At 42.2% G+C, this 17,634-nt stretch overlaps 1 pseudogene; it reads left to right on the plus strand.

Annotated features, from left to right (window-relative positions):
• Positions 1–562: 562 nt before the first annotated feature.
• On the plus strand, positions 563–8,181 carry LOC102858757 (annotated as a pseudogene).
• The last annotated feature ends 9,453 nt before the right edge of the window (positions 8,182–17,634 follow it).

Below are 17,634 nucleotides of genomic sequence, written 5' to 3' on the forward strand. Positions count from 1 at the left end.
CACAGGAATAGACATGCCTTGGAGAAAATACAGCCAGAGTAGTCCTTGGAAGCAAAGATGATGACGCTTTATCTCACATACTTGGGGAATCTTATATGTGAAACTGTACCCCGGAAAGAGATATCATTCCTGGGAAGGTAGAAGGTCAGTTAAAAAGCGGACACTAAGTGAGATGGATTGGCATGGTGACTATGACAATGGGCTTGAAATAATGAAGATGGTGCAGGACAGGACAGGATCAGGTCTGTTGTTAGTAGGGTTGCTGTGAGGTGGCACCTAACTACAACAACAGCAACTGAGTATTTAGTCATTTTTCATTACTTAGTAGCAAAATGTTGTTGTTGTTGTGTACTGTAGAGTTGGAACCAACCCACAGCTGACCCTCCAGCGAGTTTTCAGAGGCAAGTTAATCACATGGGAGGAGACTGCCCATCTTTCTCCCGAGGAGCAGCTAGTGTCTTCAAACTGCTTGTCTTTCATTTTGCAGCACAACCTCTTGCTACGAGGCCACCAAAGTACTAACAAAATAGAAAAGATATTAATGCTCAGGTTAACATGGGACATGAACAGCAGAGTGCACCCAGGTGAAGACCAGAAAAGCTGGAAACATGCAAGAATAATTTCTCACAAACAATTTAAAATCACATAGCTCCTGTTACTAAACACCTAGTGTGTGCTAACACTCATTGCCAAAGAGGTCATTGCAACTCGCAGTGATCCTGCAGGATAGACAAGAACTGCCCCTTAGAGTTTCCAAGGCTGTCATCTTTATGGAAACAGACTGTCATCTTTCTTCCTGAAGAGAAGCTAGAAGGTTTGAATTGATCTCTTGGTCAGTAGCTGAGCTCTTACCCACTGGCTACCAGAGCTCCTTGAACCAAGACACAAACCCCACAGAATCCAGTTCAGTCCATTCAGTCAATTCTGACTCACAGTGACATTATGGGACAGAGAACAATCTTCACAGGATTTCCAAGACTGCTGTCTTTGTCAAGGAGAAAGGGCTCCTGCAGAGTAGCTGAGGGGTTCCAACTGCTTTTCTTTCTGTTAGTAGCTGCATGTTTAATCACTGAGTAACCAGAGATCCTTTAGTATGTGCTGCACACATTATGTTTATGTTAATGTTTCATCTTTGCAACATGTTTTGGAGGTAGATTTTGTTATCTCTGTGGCCCAGATATACTTCTACTTGCAGAGTTAAGATGACAGAGCTGGAATTAACACTAACCTTTGTTTTCTTGCTATCCACAGCCCTACATCCATTACAGTCATACTGCATCAAGGGCCTTGTCCAGTATCCTGATGAGACTTGGAAGCTATCCTATCATAGTAGTGGAGTCCTAGGATAGAAAACACAAAAAAAGTTGCCAACTCTTATGGTTAAGATTGTGTGTCAGCTTGGCTGCGTATCATTCTCCGGTTTGGCTATTGTTTCTTGATGAGATCTGTTGAAAGGGGGTTCCAGCCAGAGCTGATTGTCAGCATCTGATCAAGCTCTCTAGATTTTTGTTCAATCTGAATCTTGCATCTAGTTTACCCCCATCGTTTTATCTCCAGTTATTTGGACTTGATACAAAGGAAGGCTTACCATATTGCTTGACAATATGAGATTTATCAGCTGTGGAAGCCAGCAGCAGCCTGCAGCCTGACCTACCAATCTTGGGTTTGTCAGTCTCTGGAGCTATGTGAGTTAGGAGAAACTTTAGCCTGGAGATTAACCTATAGACTTGGAACTTTCCAGTTTCTTTAAGTTTGTGAACCATTCCTTTGAGGTAAATATTTCTAAGTGTCATTAAGACATCCAAGAGATCAACTAAAGTTCCTTTAGCTTTAGGGAATAAAAAGGTTGGAGGTTCAAATTCATCCAGAAGTAACTGAGAAGAAAGGTCTGGCAATCTGCTTCAGGGCGGGGGGGGAAGGCAGCATCGAAAATCCTACAGAGCACAGTTCTCCCTTGACTCACGTGAGATCACCAGTGAGTCAGAACTGAATCAATGGCAATGGATTTTGTTGTTGTTATTGTTGATTGGTTGGGTAAATTTATATAAACAATTCAACTCCCTTAAAATCCATGTGGATTTGCTTAATTACATACACTCCTTTTCATTGTCCTCCAGCATCCCCCATTTACATAATTGCCCGCGATATTTGGACCGAGTACACAGTCTGTTGCACTATTGAATCCATGACCTGGTCAGGTAAGCCAAGGGAGCATCAGCTTTTAATGAAATATGCATCTGGTGTTTTTTCCAGTTTTAGGTAAAGTACTGTACTAACATGGCAAGCTGGTTCCATCAACCCAAGCAGCCACTGAGCCCTCCTCTGTGGAAATTCTGGAGCCTTATCACCACATGAGTCTGTCTCTTCCCAAGGGCAGGGGTTATGCTCCCCTTTCTGTAATGTCCTCTAATGTCCCCCCAAAATGTCACAGGACTCTGGGTAATCTAAGCTAACAGTGCATCTGTTGTGGCAGGGGCCAGCTATGCTCATGTCTGTCTGGAAATAGATATTCTTTGTGTTTCCTCTTTCTGCTACATGGGGGGGAAAGTCTTGTCAACCTGTTCCCATAAAGATCGCAACCGAGGAAACTCTATGGAGCAGTATTCTATCCTACAAGGTTACTTTAAGTTGTGATAACAATAACGATGATTATGTAAATACTCCCACCCCAGAAACGAGTCTGGGTTTCTTGAGCAGATCGACCAGTGAATATTAGCTTAGTGAATGTGTAATGAAAGGATTTTTTATAGAGATCTATATAGCGTTTTCCACCTGTTTTCATTTAAAGAACAAGGAGTGGGGTGGTTATTCAAAGAAATGACTCACAAAATTGCAGGGTCTGGCAAGTCTCAAATCTATGGGTCAGACCATAGGCTTAAGGCTTTTGCTGGCTCGTATGGTTGTAGGCGCTAATGAACCTAAAATCTGCAGATCAGGTAGCAGGCTGGAGGCCTCTGCTAGCTTGAGTGCCAAGAATTGAAACCCAGGCAATGAGAAGAGCTCAGGGTCCAGAAAGGGAACACACTTTGCCAGAACAGCTATCTACGTAGTGGAGGCGGATCACACTCTCAAGGAAACTCCCCTTTCAGCTGCTGCACCCCCAATCACCACATAGAAGCATAGGCTAGCCAAACCAGCTTGTATTATTAACCACTGCACCATTTCCCAAAAGATTGGTTATAATTTGGGTGAAATGTGTAGAGTCTCAGGTGCTCAAAAAAATTCAGGGCTGTGGAAAATGGGTCATTCCTTCACTCCATGAACACTGCCTGTGCCAGGACCTCCCTTCTGAGCTATTCTGCCCTCCTGGTCCAATCACCCCAGTCAAGAGCTGTGGAATGTTGACAGAGACCTGGGTGTGTATGCAGCTGAGGATCTTGGCCATGTAAATGCTTTTCCTGCTGAGATACTCCAAGGAGTTGATTTGACAGAGGAGAGAGAAATACACCACTCAGATTAAAATTTACTATTATTATTATTATTTTCTTTTTTAGTACAGCATAGACTTTAATAAATAATGAAAATCGTCCCCATGGCCTAAGCCATAGAAGTGACACCCAGGATCCTGTGGCAGCCTCAGCACAACCTTCGCGCCTCTCACTCTGACACCAGCACGGTGAGCACGTCGCCCTCAGGCACTGGCCCTTTCGCATTGTATTTCTGGAACGCAACACACACCTGTGTGTACTGTCCTTGCAAGCACCAAACACCTTGGTGACTGTGACCAGCTTCATAGGCTGCACAGGGCTTGTATCTATAGTGGCTGCTCGGTGGTGGTCAGGCGGAAACTAAAATGTGTTTCCTAAACATGTATTTGCCTATAGCAATGTGCCACTTGGTTGCCAACCAAAAGGTGGTGGTTCGAATTCCCCCAGCACCTCTGTGGGAGAAAGACTTGGTGATCTACCTGGAAATTATCGTGGCCTAGAAAACCCTATGGGGCAGTTCTACTCTGTCACATGGATGCTTACTATAAGTCAGCACTATTAAGGGACAAAATTAGTGAGGTAGAGTTGGGGCAGATGTTGGCAGAGTAGAAGAGAAAGGAAAAACAGCCATGCTTCATGCTGGGTTTCACAGAAGGTGAATGTCAGGTGGAGCACCTGAGGTCTGACTACCCAATCGGCACTGAGAAGTATGTCAGCCTCACCTTATAAGGAAGATGCCAACGCCTCAACAAGTGGACATGTGCAGTAGGAAGTACCCAGGCAAGGAAGACTCGGTGGCACCAAGAGCAACCTGAGTGGGAACCTCTTCCAACATCATCCCATTGATCCAAAACACCACTATTCCTCATCTATATAAAACCCACCCGAAAGGCTGTATAAACCCTTCACAACTCATTGTCTACCCCATCATCTTCCTTTCTGCTGAGGGTGACCCATTTCAAAGAGTGTCTCTCTGGAACTACTATTTCTACCTCCTGATAAACCACCTTTACCTTCATCTCTCTTCCTGCCTCATTTTTTCCTTTAGTTTTTTTCTTTAGCCAAGCTGCACATTTCAAGACTGTGAACAAGCAAGCAAAAGCTCTTTTCAGAAATGCTGAAATTGCCACGCACTCTGGTACCTCCATGGTGCCCACCTTCCTGTTATCTCCCAGCTGGTTTTATTCTTTGACTGGACAAGGGAAACTGAAGCCAGAGGACTCACCTCATGTTAATAAAATCAACTCAACGGCACCCAGCAACACACACTGTATACTTGACAGGGTCTTGCACTTTGGACAACTTCTATTTTTTGCTTCAGAATTTTAGAGTTAAGAAAACTATTCTTTCTTTTTCTATGCCTATAGCATATCTTGGGGAAATAAGCAACTTAACTGTTAAAAAGAAAAATAAAACACCATTTACAATAGTATCCAAGAGAATAAAAGGGAACAAATTTAACTAGGGATGTAAAAGACTTATGGAATGAACATTATAAAACACTGTTGAAAGAGAACAAGTAAGATTTAAATAAGTGAAGAGATGTTTCATAGTCTTGGATCAGAAGGCTTATGATTGTTAAGATATCAATACTATTCAAAGTGGTCCATGTTATTGTTATGTGCCATGTTATTGTTATGAGTTGGCTTGTATCCACAATTAACACCTATAGTAGCAGCAGTCAAGATTTCAAAAGACGTGTTGCATTGGGAAGGAAGATATGCTGAGAGGTCAAGGATCTCTCCGAAGTTTTAAAGAACAAGCATTTTAAAGTCTAAGGGTGTGCCTGACCAAGCCATGATATTCTCAGTTGCTTCCTATCTATGGGAGAGTTGGATGATCGTCAACGCCATCGATAAAGATGACAGAAGAATTGATGCCTTTGAGTTGTGGTGTTGGAGAGGAGCGAGGAGCACTGAATATTCTGTGGACCGCTGAAAGAACAAACAAATCTGGGTGTAACAGAGATCAGGAGGATGGTGCTTGATAGCACAAAGTTCAGATCTCTTGTTCATAGAGTCACTGTGAGTCATACTTAACTTGATAGCACCTAACAACAACAGTAACAACAACAGCATGTGCCGTTGACATCTAAAAAAAAAAAGCCAGCAGCTTTCAGAGGCTGGGAGGTGAAAAACCTACAGCTAACTTCAGCTTCGCCTCCCCCACTGACTCCAGCACGGGCGAGAAATCAGAGAACTCAAAGGTTCTAGAAGATGTAATCAATGACTTGAAGATTACAGACCCCAAGGAATCAGAAGGTGCCAACACTTCAGTTTCGAATCCCGAAGATGAGCACTCCCAGAGCATATTGGTCAAGGAGGTTCTCCAGGAGGACCAGGGAGAAGACAAGTGCTTTTGTGATTGCTGCAACTCCTTTGAGAAGGAGGAGCTACAAATGGATAAAGTTGAGGACTGTGCCAACGATGTCAATTTTTCTAAAATAGATGAAGAATGCTTAATAGAACTGGAGAAGGAAATGCCCATTAAAGAGAAAAAGAAGAGAGCACTAGATGAAAGGAGGGAAATGAACAGATAGTTAAGAAAGGAGATTACATAGAAGTCAAAAGTTCATGTAGCTGAGCCTTTCAAATGTGCCAAATTTGCTTCCAAAAAGAGAAGTCTATTCTGTTTTCAGACAGACAGAATCTCAGTATGAATGAAGCAGGACGAGAAAGAGATGGCTATCATTGACCGCAGCCAAGTAATTCACTTAAACCCCAGCTCTATCAGGGTAATACTGAGGAGAGCAGAGTTGTAGGAGAAGACAGAAAAGCTGGATAAAACCTTGTTATGTGCCATCTAGTTGCTCGTGACTCATAGCAACCCTATGTACAATAGCTCTGAACTCTGTTCTATCCTGCAATCTCACCGTCTCTGACACACCTTCCTCCATTACTCCAGTTACTGTGTCAACAGTTCATCTCAGCTGGGGTCTTTCTCCCCTTTGTTGTCCCTCTACCCTTACAAGGATGATGTCCTTCTCCAAAGCCTGCTTCCTCCTGGTCATATGACCAAAGTATGTCAGATGGAGTTACAAAATCCTTACCTCCAAGGAGCAGCTTGGATTCTCTCTCTCCAGGACAGACTTATTTGTTCTTTTGGCAGTCCTTGGTATGTTCAATACCCTTCTCTAGCACCACAATTCAAAGGCATTAGTTCTTCTCCCATCAGTCATTGTCCAGTTCTCTGGTGCATAGCAAGTTGCAAAGATCATGGCTTGGATCAGGCACATCTTAGTCTCTAGGCTGACATCATTGCTCTTCAGCACTTTGAAGAGGTCACTGTCAGCAAACTTTCCCTAGTGGAATTTGTCTTTTGATTTTGGCTGCTGGTGCCAAAAGTGTTGATTGTGGAACCAAGCAAGCTGAAATAATGAACAATTTCAATCTCTTCTCCATCTATCATGATGCTGCCAATTGGCCCAGTGGTGAGAATCTTTGTTTCCTTGATATTAAGCTTAAACCATATTCAAGGCTGAAGTCCTTGACCTTCTGAAGCAAACTCCTCAGGTCCTCCTCCGATTCAGCAAGCAGGGTTGTGTCATCTGCATAACACAGGTTGTTGATGAGTCTACCTCCAATCCTGATGCCACATTCCTCCTCACTCCAGCCTTCCGAATGATCCACATGTAGGTTGAAAAGATATGGAGGTAGGATGCATCCCTGCTGCACATCTTTTCTGATTTTAAACCATGCAGTGTTTCTTTCTCTGTTCTGAGGACACTGTTTCCTGTTTCCTGGTCCAGTTATAGGTTTCGCATAAGCACAATTAAGTGTTCTAGAATTCCCATTCTTCTCAAGGCTAGCCACAATTTGTTGTGATCCATACAGTCAAATGTGTTTGCAAAGTCAATGAGACACAGATAGACATTCTTCTAGTACTCCTTGCTTTCAGCTAAGATCTATCTAACATTGGCTATAAAGTCTCTTATGCCACAGCATCTCTTAAACTTTGCTTGCACAACTGGCAGTTATCTGTCAATATACTTTTCCAATAGTTTTTGGATAATCTTCAGTAGGATCTTGCTTGTGTGTGTGATATTGTTTGATAATCTCCAAATTTTTATTTTGGACTGGGAATAAATACCAGTCAGTGGTCAGGTAGTTGTCCTGCAGATTTCTTGGCACAATGAAGATAGCATGTTCAAGGCTGCATCTGTTTGTTGAAATAATGTCAATTGGTACTCCATCAATTCCTGGGACTTTCTTTTTTGCCAATTCCTTCGAAACTGCTTGAACTTTGAACTTCCTCCTTCATCACCATTGTCTCTTGATCATATGCTGTTTCATGAAATTCTGTGTCAGCCAATTCTTTTTGGTACAGTGATGACTCTGTGTATTCCTTCCATCTTCTTTTGATGCTTCTTGGGTCATTCAACGTTCTGCCCTCAGCATCCTTAAGTATTGCAACACAAGGTTTGAATTTGTTTTTCAGTTCCTTCAGCTTAAGAAATTCTGAGAGAATTCATCCCTTTTGATTTTCTGACTCAAGTTCTTTGCACATTTCAAGATTATAAATCTACATTAGAAAAACCTCAATCAGTACATTAAGCAAGAAAAGCTTGTCTGAGATTACCTAAGCAAATTGAAGCACATAATAAAGATTAAAGGAAGAGATGTTAGGTAAACTAAAAGGCCTAGGGAACTTGGTTCTCTGAGAACTCTCCATAGAGAATTTCCAGATCAAACAGGATTCCTGTACTGTTTCTTACTCCAACAATTTTGTTCGAAATCTAAATAATAAGAGATAATAGATAGCAAGAACTTTAAGAGACTTGCTGGAAAATGGCGTGCCTCTTGCTGTTAACAAGGGGAAAGGCCTGCCCACATTAACTCTCAAAAGCATCTATCAAAAAGAAAGTCCAAATCCTGATGCCACATTCTTCCTCATACAGACCAGCCTTCTGAATGATCTGTTCTGCATATAGATTGAAAAGGGATGGAAAGAATATGCATCCTTGATGCACACCTTTCTTGATCTGCAACCATGCAATGTTTCCTTATTCTGTTCTAACTACTGCTTCCTGTTACAAATAAAGGTTCCACATGGAAAAAAAAAAGTCCAGTAGAACCCAGTGTTCTGTTCCCTTCTCTTATTTTACGATCATGATGAAAAGCACTTAAAGATAAAGTGGGTATAAGGGAGCACTGGTGGCCTACTGGCAAGAATTTGTGCCGCAATCCTGAAGCCACGCGGTTCAAATCCACCAGCTGCTCTGTGAGAGAAGGGGCAATGTCCTCCCAAGTGAGTAACTAACTGCCTCTGAAAACCTGCTGGAGTGGCAGCTATGGGTCGGTTTCAACTCAACATTACACAACAACAAGAAGTTCATTTAAGGCAATGTCTGTGCAGCAGTTACTCCCCCTGTTCTATATTCATGTCCTTTTTGTCCAGGAGGAGGTCTGTTCAGTAAGACTTAACCTCCCTGAGCCAGTCAGTGCCACATTCCCACAATTCCACACACACTCAGTAGTTCAAGGCCCTCAAGGCAGTGTCTCCTGAGCCAAGCAGACCTATTAGTGGGGAGACTACTCAGAGGTGATTGATGGGATCCCCCTGGTGTCCCCTCTCCCTGATTACACATCACATGCTAGCTGTGAGTGGCCTCCAGTGTTCTCTGACTTCCTCTTGTGATAATAAAGCTTTCTGTGACCGTAAAAAAAAAAAAAATTACCCTCCAACTCTCTGCCATTGAGTCAGTTCTGACTCATAGCCATCTTTCCTATCAGGCTTCCAAGGCTGCCCATCTTTGTCCCCCAGAGCTGCTAGTGGATTTGATCTGCCAGTGACATTCATAGGTTATACCACTGATGCTGTTTTTCTAACAGAAATACTACAAGTGGATGGCTTTAACAAACACGTCTATTTTCTCACAGTTTAGGAAGAAATGCAAGGTGTTCTAGCTCCAAAAGCTGGCCCTAAAGGAAGTTCTTATCTCTTCTGAACTTCTTTTGAAGTTCTTGTCTCTTTTGAACTTCGCTTCACATTCAGTAGAGATTGATGCAAAACACACTGTACACTAACCCTGCCTCATAACCATGATGAAAAGTATAAACACAAACATAACAAAAACAACTCATGCCGGCTCACTAGCCCATACGTTTGGCGCAGACTCATAGCTGACCCTCCAGCTTGTTTTCTGGGTTTGTAAATCACATGAGTGGAGATTGCCCATCTTTCTCTCTCAGGGCGGCTGTTAGATTCGAATTGTCTGTTTTCGGGTGGGCAGCATAACAACTCTTTATCCATTAGGCCACCAGCGCGCCCTCAATCACAGGTACAAAGATTGGGATTTATAAGTTTAGGGACATAATTCAGTCCCTAACAGTGCTATCACCTACTATTTTATTAGCTGATGTGAGTCAGTTAATTGAAAGAGCAGTTCCCTTGGGTTTGTGGCCGGCCTCTAATATATAAATAGATGCTTTAGCAAAGCTCTTTTTTTTTTTACTCTGTACTTTTCTTGTCACCTGACTTCTGGTTCTTGGGATATAAGTCTGCCAAAGTCTCCGACTTAAAGCTTGATTTTTAAAGTCTCTGACTTAAAGCCTGATCTTTAAAGTTTCTGACTTAAAGCTTGACTCCCTCAACCCTGTGGGCCAGTGGAGGCACCCACAGCCTGCATTCCGTCCCACTGTTTTGGGACTTGCATGTCCTCACAATTGTGTGAGTCATTTGCTTGGAGTAAGTTTTTCCCTTTTTAATTTATTTGCTTTGCTCTTCAGATGCCGGAAATATTGTGGATAAATTTTATTTCTGACATGTGAAGAATATACAAACTAACAACCCATCACCTACCTTGCGAGCTAGGACATCAGGACTCCCTTAATGAATTGAGAAACTGTGGTACATTCACACAATGGAATACTATGCAGCACTTAGGAGCAAACATTTAAAGAAAAATACTACATAACTTGGAGACCATTATGCTGAGTGAACTAAAAGGCTCATAAGGACAAATACTGCATAAGACCATTATTGTAAAAATAAGACCATATTATAAAAATAGAAGGATAACAAGTAAAACATGTATGGGAACTAAAGGAGGGGGAAGACTGAAGACAGGTAGGGGCAAAACCACAGAAGTGTACATTTTGGGGGTGGAAGGAGGGAAGGAAATGAGAAGAACTCAGGTGAAAAGATAGAGTAATGATAGACAAGATCCAAAGGCAATTAATTTTATAAAACATAATGCATGAGGAATCCCAGAACATTTGTGTTTACATGAAACCTATGCTTAGACCAAGAGGCAGGCATCAGAACAGAGCAAGGAGACACTGCATGATTCAAAATTGGGAAGGGTATCTGCCAGGGATGTATTCTGTCTCCATACCTTTTCAATTCACATGCAGAAAGATCATCTAGGATGCTGGGCTGTAGGAGGAGGAATGTGGCATCAGGACAGGAGGAAGATTCATCAACAACCTGCGTTATGCAGATGACACACCCTGCTTGTTGAAACTGAGGGGAACCTGAAGCACTTGCTGCAGAGGATCAAGGACTGCAGCCTTCAATATAGAATGAAGCTCAACATCAAGAAAACTAAGATTCTCACCACGGGGCCAATTGGCAGCATCAGTATGGATGGTGAAGAGATTGAGATAGTCAACAGTTTTAGTTTGCTTGACTCCACAGTCAACACTCTTGGTATCAGCAGCCAGGAAATCAAAAGACAAATTGCATTGGGAAAAATCAGCTGTCAGGGACCTCTCCAGAGCAGTGAAGAACAATGATGTCAGGCTGGAGACTAAGGTGCGCCTGATCTGGGCAATAGTCTTCGCAATTGCAAGCTATGCATTGGAGAGCTGGACAGTGACTAGGGATGATAGAAAGAGAATTGATGCCTTTGAGCTGTGGTGCCAGAGAAGAGTGTTGAATATACCATGGACTGCTAGGAGAACAAATATGATTGTCCTGGAGAGGGTGAAGCCGGAGTGTTTCCTGGAGTCAAGATACTGACATATTTTGGGCATGTTGCAAGGAGGGACTGGTCCTTAGAGAGGGATATCATGTTTGGGAGAATGAAGTGACAGCGCAGGAGAGGAAGACCCTTGATGAGATGGATTGATTCATTGATTGTGGTGTGTCAGAGACAATGAGGTTGGCACAGGATAGAGCAGGGTTTAGGGCTCTTGTACATAGGGTTGCCATGAGTTGCAAGTGACTCGAGGGCACATAACAACAACAATGCATGAGAATGAATGTATGAAACACAATATGAATAAAGAATAGTGTGAGACACAGTGTATAAGACCTTTGTAAGCAAACCAATCAAAAGGAAAAAAAGCTTGAAAAAAATTCCCAAAATAAAACTCCCCTATCTTTCCCAAGGGAAATCCACCATTCTGAATTGTATCTCTATCCTTCTGTTGTTTTGCTTTGGCTTTACCATATGCTTGTATGCCTTAACAATATACAATTCTGCTTTTCATTAATTTATTTCATATAAATGAAATTTTGTCTTATGGATTCTTTCCTTTCTTGAGTTCTGGTGGGAAAGGAAATAAGAATCCACCAGCTGGTCCTTAGGAGAAAGATGAGCAATCTCCTCCCATTCCAACTGAGAGTCTTTTAGGACTTAATTCTAAAAAAAATTTGCCACTAAAGTATGTCATAAATGGGGCGGCGCTGTGTGTGTGGAGAAGGCATTTATTGTAAGTATTCAGCTTCCTGAATTGCCACAAAGTGAACACACTACTAGATCAAGAAGACATGGTTCACCCCACCAGACCTACTGCTGGCTCCCTCTCAGTGAATGGTAAAAATGAAAACCCATGTGTAGTCAAGGCAGTTCCAATGCGTGGTGACCCCATTTATGAGAGGAGAATTGAGCTACAGATTTTTCAAGGCTTTGGCTTTTCAGAAGCAGCTGTCCAGCCCTTTCTTCCATGGTGCCTCTGGTGGATTTGAATTGTCAACTTTTCAGTTAGTAGCTACTCACATGAACTCACATTACTCCAAAGGGAGCCAGTATTCTGACTTCTAATCTCAGATCATTTGCATAAAAGGAATCACAGGGGCTTAATTCATGCATTCAACTTTATATTCCAGTCTTCCATGTTGTGCTGATGTGTGTAGCTGTAATTCACTCATTACTGCTGAGTTATATTTATAATATGAATGAATGTATCTATACCCGTTTACCTAGTGGCTATTTTTTTGTTTCTTCTAAAGATTGTTATTACAAACAGAGAGGACTGCTATTAAAAACAGGGTATTATTATTATTATTATTATTATTATTATTATTATTTTATGTTGTTTTGCATAGAAAATTTGTATACATTGTATTTCACATAGTTCTTCATGCATATTATGTTTCATACCATCATTCCCAAAAACTGTGTTTTATAAAATTCATCTACAATGACCTATGCCTAGTACCACTCCACCTTTTCAGGTCCCCACTAAATCTCTCCTTATTCCTTCACCCTCACCCTTCACCCACCAAAATCTGCAACCCCATGATTTCTCCCCTTGCCCCTAAATCCCCTTGTCTCTACCCTTCCCTCTGGACTTTTATCAACATCTTACTAGTTAAACTATTTTTATTATAATGGTCTTATGCAGTATTTGTCCTTATGAGACTAAGTTCATTTGGCATAATGCTATCTAGATTCATCTATGTTATATAGTATTTTTTTGTAATTTTTTTGTTTTAATAATTTTAATGAACATTTACAGAGATTTTGGATTTCCATTCATTCATTGCTGCACTTCTCTCCTGCCAAGTCCCCCCACTCCCCCCACCCCGGTTTGCTCCTCTCTTTGAAAAATAAAACTCCCTCCCTGGTACACAATCCCCCCCGCACCCCTCCCACCACCCTAAGTATATTCCACTATGCAACCTTAATTGTGGACTCTTGTGAAAACCATAATACCTTATCATACATCTTTCAAATTATTCTCTCCCTCATCTGTTTCAGTGCAGTATACACAATTTATCCAGTTTTTCTCAGTCTTACCCCAACCCTGATATCAGTCTCATTTTACAGCAGTGGCATCATGCAATATTTGTCCTTTTGCGACTAAGATATTTCACTCAGCATGATGTACTCCAGGGTCACCCATTTTGAATAATATTGCATGAGTTTCTTGTTTTTCAATGCAGCATGGTATTCAATTATGTGAATATACCCCAGCTTCTCTATCTATTCGTTTGTTGATGGGCACTTAGATTGTTTCCAACTTTTTGCTATTGCGAACAAAGCTGTAATAAACATGGGTGTGCATATATCTGCTTGGATGTCAGTTATGGTCTCTTTAGGGTATATTCCCAGTAGTAGAATTGCTGGGTCAAATGGTATCTCTATTTGCAACTTTTTAAGAAAGTGCCATACCACCTTCCACAGTGGTTGCACCATTTTACACTCCCACCAACAGTGAATAAAGGTCCCAGTTTCTCCACAACCTCGCCAGCATTTGTTGCTGGCTGTTCTGTTAAATTTTGCTATTCTGACTGGGGTGAGATGATATCTCGTAGTTGTTTTGATTTGCATGAATGCTGCATAGTGTTTCATTATGTAAATGTTTCAGTTTCTCAATCCATTGGTTGTGGATGCTCATTTGGCTGTTTCCATTTTCTTTCTATTGCAAATAAGACTGCTATGAACATCAGTGTACAAATCTCCATTGCTGTCTCAGCTTTATTTTCCTTAGGGTATATCCTAGCAGTGAAATAACTGGGTCATATGGAATTTCTATGTTCAGCTTTTTGAGGAAACACCAAACTGCCTTCCAGAGTAGTTCTCCCATTTGACAACCCCACTGACAGTGTATGAGAGTTCCATTCTCTCCACACCCTCCCCAATATTTATTGCTTGCCACTCTCAAACAGGACATTGTTATATGTGTCTTCTTATGCTAAACGCAAAGATGCAAAGATTTCTTTAGGAGAAACTGTGGCATGGGATTTGGGCAAGTTTTCAATCTGTTGTCTATAGGGTTGTTATGAGGTTGTTTTGACTTGCCAGCACAGAGTAAAGTGTGGTTATGATAAGCTTTACTAAGTAATACTAGATATGAACCCACCCACTTAACCACTAAAAGAAATCTCTTTACTAATCTTGAGATCAAAACCACCTCCCCAACTCTATTGTTTACATTTTCCATTTTCTATGCAAATTTTAGCTTTCTGTAGCTATTTATTGGCCATTTGCATTTTTCTTTATGTGGATTCTTCATGTCCTCAGCCCATTTTTCTTATCATTATTTGTTAAAATCTTTCAAGAATGGAAATTGCCTTGACAGCAACAGGTTTAGTTTTATATTAAGAACATTATTTTTTAGTATGTTGGAATATTGTAAGTTGTTGCTCCAAAATACCTTAGAGTTTGATTTATGCTACTTTTGTCATTCACAAGTTAAAGTGTACCAAGCTACCTTTTCTTTTTTTCTTTTTTTAATTTTGTGTGTGTGTACCGTCAAATCAGATCTGACTGGTACAGGAGGATATTGCGCCTCCTTCTCCGGCAGAGCGTCTGGTGGATTCGAACAGTGTTCCTCTGGAATTGCAGTGCAGCTTCTTGCCACTAGGCCACCAGAGCTCCCCCTATTTTTTTTCTTTGCAGCTTCTGCCCTCTGTTTGCCATGTCAAAATTTAAAAGTCTTTTCCACTTCCAAATGCTATTTTTATTTAAAGACTCAAAAGTCTCATCGTTATGGAGTTGGAATTGTGGGATTTGGGAGGTTATAAATTTACAGGAGATCTTTCTCCTGAAAAGAAGTTGCTGGTGGATTTGAGCCATCAGAGAAGCACCGCCTCTGGGTTAGCAGCACAACGCTGTACATCTGCTGGAAGCGGCCTCCTGGAGGTAGCAACGGCCAGGCCCGGATGTGATCCAGATGCTGAGCAGATGAGGGGCGAAAGCTATGATGAAGTTACTGCGACCTAGGGACTTGTCTTCGGGCAGAGAATGAAAAAGGTAACTGAAATAAACTGAGGCCAATTCTTTGCTGCTTATGTAAGGAGTGTAGAAATAATAATGGTAGTTTCTTCCCAGAACCTTGCAGATATAGATTGGCCTCAATGCCTCAATGCAGCAGGGAAATTTCGCTAAAGTGAGAACACCTGAGGGAAAAAAACCAAGCCTGCCAACAAGGACAGAATGAGCTCTCCAAGCAGCCTGGCATGGGCTCCCTCCCACAGGGCTTGTTAATCGCTCAGGCTTTTATAATTTTCAAGTCCTGTTCCAAGGAGCTTTTGTGGTTTCAATCAATGTGCTTTTGGGATAAGTGCCCTTATTATTCCTAGTTTACATTATTTGCCGTGCTCTCCTACCACTGTGACATAATACCCTTTCTGCTGCTGTACAATAACAGTCCTTTCAGGAATCTCTAAGAGCTTTCTAATTAAGACCCACAACCCCACGGCAGATGGAGAAACTGAAGTCCAGAGACAAAGCTCCTCCCGGGTCACAAAGGAGCCAAGCCCGGGTCTGGCTCCTGCCCGAGGCTGCCGGCCCAGCCTCCACTTCTCTGAGGCGTCCATGGCTGCAGTGGAGTCTGGGGCGTCCAGAGTGCATGGCCAGGAGAACTGCGTCCTCTGAATGCAGCTTAGGTCCACCTGCTACTGAGCTGGGTGAGGTCTAGACCTGCCCAGAGATTGAGTGGCAAAAGTGAGTGTGTTGCCTTTCAGTTCTCGGTGGCTGGGTTTCTTAACGGCTGCATCAAGGCTTCTTATTATTATTGTTAGTTAGACTCCTTTGCAATGAAAGAACTATTCCCTCCCAGTCCTGGACCATATCTCTGATCAGCTAGGGACTGGATGTTACCCCAATGATCCACGGGGTTTTCAATGGCTGATTTTTGCAAGTAGGTTGCCAGGCCTTGCTTCCTAACAGGCCTCAGACTGGAAATCTGTTCCACATTATGACATGTGAGCTTTGGCTGACAGGAGGGTGGCTGAGTATCAGGTGCACTGACTGAAAAGAAAACTCTGCACAGGAGGCAAGCGACGATCTACCAGTGACCCACCACCACTGCCCTCTTCCCAGCTGCCATGCAACTGAGCTTCACTCACGGGATTCCACGTGTGTCAGGGCAGAATTGGGACCCACAAGGGTTTCAATGGTTGATTATTTTGGAAGGCGATCACCAGGCCTTTCTTCCAAAGTACCTCTAGATAAGTTTGAATGAGCATTTTACATAATAGCCAAGTGCCTAATCATTTGTACCACCATATATAGGCTAGGTCATTTGAAATAGAATTCTGAAAACCACCGTCTCTGTGTCAGGCGCTATGCTCAGCAACAGGAACACAAAGACAGAGGACACTAGGGCCCTCTCTGCATGCTTACAAATGTGGGGGAGACAGATATGTAAACCAGAAGTGACAAGAAACTGAGCACTTTAACAGAGACCAGAAAGCTGTTGTTTGTTGCACCTGGATTATGTCCTGCAGAGGATGGCTTCTGTTTGGGAAAAATCTTGGAAGATGGACTGGAGTTTGCTGGGCAGAACCAAGGAGGAGGGCGCGGAAGCATGCCCAGGGGCTCCAGGCAAAGAGAAAGGCTGTGATTATCCTATTGTTCTTCTGTTGGTCTATTTTTAGAACTCCATCCCTTCTCAGTCTTATTACCCTATTTTGGAAGGCACCGTGGTTGTGCAATTGGTTGAGCACGGGTCTGCTAACTGAAAGCTTGGCAGTCTGACTCCTGATGGTTCCCTGAGGGAGAATGAGGCGGCAGCCTGCTTCTGTATGATCCCAGCTTTGGAAACTCAACGTGGCTGTTCTACTCTGGACCACAGGGACTCTATCAGTCAGAATCAAGTCCATTTATGAAAATTAATAAAATATAATTATAGAAAAAAAAAGAATCAAGTCCAGAGTATACAATAAGAGGTCTTACTATGATCTGAAAAAGAATATTTTCTCATTATCCACAACTTGGGGATGTGGTGGATGCCTCTGGCTAGGAAAAGAGTATGTATTGGGAAATGTTCCAAAGAAAAGCACAGAGATTATTTTTTTTTGTTGTTGTTTTTACATTTTAAAAATGCAGTGTCATTTTAGGAAACCCTGGCCAGGAAGACAGCTCGGCCTTCTCTTCCCATCTGTAAGGCTGACAACATGGCCTCTGATGACCCTGAGATGATCTCTTTCAGGTTCAGCCACTCAGAGAAAGGGCCTGTGGTCTAAAGGTTCTGAAGTAGAGTCTGTTGATGAAAGAGTAAAGGAGCTGGAGGTAGGAGGCAGGCGGAGT

Source organism: Elephantulus edwardii, unplaced genomic scaffold, assembly GCF_000299155.1.
Source record: "Elephantulus edwardii isolate Elephantulus edwardi_28Jun2011 unplaced genomic scaffold, EleEdw1.0 scaffold00063, whole genome shotgun sequence".
Classification (NCBI taxonomy): Eukaryota; Metazoa; Chordata; class Mammalia; order Macroscelidea; family Macroscelididae; genus Elephantulus; species Elephantulus edwardii.